Source organism: Astatotilapia calliptera, chromosome 6, assembly GCF_964374335.1.
Source record: "Astatotilapia calliptera chromosome 6, fAstCal68.1, whole genome shotgun sequence".
NCBI classification, from domain to species: Eukaryota; Metazoa; Chordata; class Actinopteri; order Cichliformes; family Cichlidae; genus Astatotilapia; species Astatotilapia calliptera.
Window position 1 is genome coordinate 21,637,461 of NC_137427.1, and position 4,419 is coordinate 21,641,879.

Genomic DNA, 4,419 nt, shown 5'->3' on the forward strand with positions numbered 1-4,419 from the left:
CCACATTCTGGAAGATGAAACACAGTTTTTCAAAAGTGATATTCTTAATTTTTCAAAAATTAAGAATATCACTTCATTTTCTTCCTCCATATACCGTCCAGTGACACAGTGAGGATGTGTTTATCCAGATATTACCTTTAATTTGTCAACCTGACGCAAAAGATGATGATTTAAAAAGAAAAAGAGCAAAAGCCTTGTAACCACTTATGGATGACCAAGTTAAAGCCGATTATTACCAGTCTGAGAGGAGAGAGTCCTGGTGGTCAGGTGGGTCATGGCATTATAATGCACAGTTGCTGTAGAAACCAACCTTGACCTCAGCTTCACATCTACAGGAGAGTGTGTGTGGGCATGTGAAAAGGATGACAGAGTACCGACATCTGAAAGTCAAATTAGAACTATGAGGCATGCATGACTGCATCGGGAAGACACACAAGAGTGCACCATGCGGCCGTGCACAACTTGGAAGATAAATGGTCAACCGCATAAGTACAACTAGATGTAGACAACCCAAAGAAAATGTTTGAAGTGCACTCTGTGTTTGTTCCAACAGGAAGTTTGCAACATGTAAACAGGAAGCCAATAGTAGAAAAAACTATGGTGGTTGTAGGAGCAGGAAGTGTTGGTCTACTCTGAACTGTTGATCAACAAAAAGTGATTTAATCTTGGTTATGACATTTTATTTTATTTGTATTTTTCATGGCTTGCCATTCCTTTGTGCTTTATGAAATTTGTGCAATAGGAAGCTGCAAAAGAGGTGTGTGTGTGTGTGTGTTTCAAAGGCCAGGAGGTTCATACATTATTCAGTCTCAGACATTAAAGATGTAGATGTGGTCAGAGACATATGCAGGAGAGACACAGGGAACACTCGCACACAGACAAGCATAGCAATGCACGCAAATATGTTGCTGCCTAATTGAAACTCTGCAAACATTTTTCACTGCTCTGCAGTTTGATTCCTCTTTTTATCCACAGAGTAAAATTAATAAAGATCTCACATTGTTGCCTCAGTCTTTGCGCAGGCAGTGAGAGAAACACGCGAGAGGAGAGACGGAGAAAAGGATGGGCTGGAAAATAGGACAAAAACAACATAATGTGTGAGTGTGCGGGGCTCTGTGTGCATTTGGATGGGAGGGGCATGAAATGTGTCTCAAGGAGCAGAGATTTCACAGCTCAGTGACTCTGTCACTGTGCACCTGCTCGCTGAGGCGGTGGGAGGGAGAAAATGAGAAGGAAAAAAAGTGGCAAGGTGAGGAGGTTTGAGGTAAAAGAGAGTTGAATTTTATTGAGAGAGCCAGGCTAAGCACATCATGGAGTTTAGTGTATACGGTATTATTATTATTTTTTTAAAAAGTGCACAGAGGCATGCTGTGAAGTACCATGATACTGGTCCTTTATTGAAGAACACCTACATACCCACTCCCCCCAAAAAATATTTTATTAATACTGTATTATATTATATATATATATATATATATATATATATATATATATATATATATATATATATATATATATATATATATATATATATATATATATATATATATATATATATATATAATTTATTTGAAAGACTGGGAACAAAGGGCATTACTATAGCCTCGACTCTCTTGAATATTGTGGAAAACCTTCCCAAATCTACCTGGAGGGATTTTCCCACTTTCAGCCACCAGAGGGTTGAACCATGAAGCCTAGCTCTGAGTCCCAAGTCATCCTCAAAGCACTGACAGCGCTCTAAATGCTCCACTTTTTTCTGGTATTTTGCAAGCTTCCTACTGTCACACTGTGTTGTATATAAAAAGCAATTGTAACCATTTCTAATAAAATAATGCTCACATTTAATTTATTAGTAACAATATCAGTAGATCATTAGTTCTCTTAACTGGTCAAAGTCATGGAAAACATCCCCAAACTAGAAATGCACAGAGGTTAATCTGTGTATGCAGTTGCACATGTAACCCACATAAAATGGGGGTACCACTTTAAGGACTGATATGAGGAGAGATGGACAGCCTGCCCAACCAATCGAAATGCACAGGTCCCAGTATGTTTTGACCAATGGGAGAGCAGTCTGCCGCTGTATGTCCCACCTACGTGCTCTGTGTTTGCTGCTATGCGTGGAGGTAGTCGCGTGCTGGCAGGAGAAAAGAGAGACTGAAGCTTTTGAGCTGGAAAAAAAGTATTAGATATAAGTTGCAACCAACTGTGTTGCACATAAGTTCACTGGTTATCAGCTACCTTTCATGTTAAAAGTAGCCACAGTGAGTAAGCAGGCAAATGCTGCATTTTTCTGGTGACTTTAAAAAGTACCGCGTGGAGCTAAACTGTTAGCCTTTGTTAGCTCTGGTTGCTATCAACTGCCTGGAAGTTCATCTCAATCTGCTTCCAGAAGTAAGGTAACACTTGAAGCGCAACTTATGTTTATTTTTCCTTCATGTCGTATTACGGTTATTAAAGAGAAAACATGTCCTGTTACGTTATTTAGAGCCCTGCATTTTCCGACCGAGAGACACTATGCCATTGTCTTCGGCCGTGATGCGCTGAGATCGGTGAGCACATGTTGTATGTCTCAGTTAGTTCATGTCTGTTTCACATTTTATCGTTGAGAAACTGAATTAATCTCAATTGTTTGATTAATAATTGCCGCATATGCGACATATATGCATATGCACTGACTTTACTTGGTTTAATGCATAGTTTGTGTAAGAGAGATGTTTTATTTTTGCAAAATTGAGTATTTTTATTGCAAATTTATGTTGAATGTGATTTAAACAAAATCCTAAGTTGTGAATTATAGCTAGAACAGCATAATTAATATTTGAATTGCTCTTCTGACCATGTCTGTTGACAGGTCAGGTTTTTTTTGTATGCTGAATTGTTCCTGAGGTGGATTCCTCCAGTGAAATAGATGGCGAGCCTCCCCACCTGGACTTAGAGAGACTGAGATTCGCTTCTTTTCCACTTGATGATCTGCTGCACCTTGCGGTGTGGTAGGACTGTATCACTCACACTTTCACGCACAGCTGGTTATACATAAGACCACTGACTGACATTCTTTCATCCCTATTTTCTTTCACACCCTGGGAATTTTTTGGACTTTACCCCTTGGACATTTTTTATTTGGGACTTTAAATAATGAGCTGTTGTGTAGAGCATTCTCCACATGTGAAAAGAGTGTGAAATTTTCATTTGAATGTACATTGGATTTGTGTAATCTGTTTCTATAAGAGTTAAGGAGTCAGGTTACTAGGGTGCACCCGAGCATTGAAACCCAAACATTGAAAACCAAAAATAACACTTGGCCAAGTCATTGCTTTAGTAGTTTGTGTTTTACTTTTCTTTTAATTTTTGTAAGTTTCCTTTCTACCATTGTAAAGTGTCTTTAACCTGTGCTTGTCAACCTTATGGTTTATGTCACTAAAGTTGGCTGGTTCTTTTGAGTTACATTCTTGTCTCTGTGTCTCATTTGAACACACCCCTGTGCTCCTATAGTCGAGCCTATTGGCCCATTGATATATTCTTTTCAACAATTCCCCTTACTGTGTTACACACACATAAGATAGCATCTTTTGCGTGCTACACCAATGCAACTTTATATACTCTATTTTTATATGTGTCACACAATACTTTTAGTAAAGCTGTATATTACAATGATTTACGAGTCCTTTATGCCAAATAGCGCATTAGGAAAAGTAAAAGGACTCTGCACAGTGGTACAGTGGTTAGCCCTATTGCCTCACAGCAAGAGGGTCATGAATTGAAATCCACCAGCCAACTAGGGCCTTTCTGTGTGGAGTTTGCCTGTTCTCTCCACGCTTGTGTGGGTTCTTTCCCACTCCCCTTTGACTTATGTGTCAGTGTGAGTCCGGAGAGATGTCTGTGACAGACTGAATACTTGTCCAGGGTGCACCCTGCTTCTCATCCTATGGCAGCTGGTACAGGATCCAGTTGAAGTGACTTAAATTTGGAGCCAGCAAAATAAAAAATAAAGTCTAGAATGTAACATATAACTGTGTTATGAGGTATCTAATGAGATGACGTGTTAGTGAACCTTAGATACCAAATGCAAAGTTTTTTTTGCTTATTACTGGGTTTCACCTTCTCCGTTTCGGTCCTCCATTGTTACATTATTTGCTCCATAAAATCAATTTGTTTACAATGATTGACAGGACTGGATGCTGCAGACAGACCAGTACTAAAATAGAATATATTGAGAATGGCAGCATGCTCGTATACATTGTTCATCATTAATGATGCATGTGCACTAACGCACACCAATTCTGAATTTTGAACTCTGTGGTCACAACAATCCAGTAGTTCCCTTTATTTTTAATGCTAAAGTTCATGATTTTAAAATGCATGGTAAGATACAGTGGTAAGTGCTTCTGAGCCCAAGAATTGACACTACAGCACAAA

At 38.9% G+C, this 4,419-nt stretch overlaps 1 long non-coding RNA gene across 2 annotated transcripts; it reads left to right on the plus strand.

The window, feature by feature from the left end:
- The first annotated feature begins 2,088 nt into the window (after positions 1-2,088).
- On the plus strand, positions 2,089-3,447 carry LOC113009215 (uncharacterized). Of its 2 annotated transcripts, none has more exons than XR_013909694.1 (3): positions 2,089-2,399; positions 2,489-2,552; positions 2,855-3,447. It is a non-coding gene; the product is annotated as an uncharacterized LOC113009215 (long non-coding RNA). The 2 variants fall into 2 exon arrangements; XR_013909693.1 differs by having other exon boundaries at positions 2,089-2,394.
- The last annotated feature ends 972 nt before the right edge of the window (positions 3,448-4,419 follow it).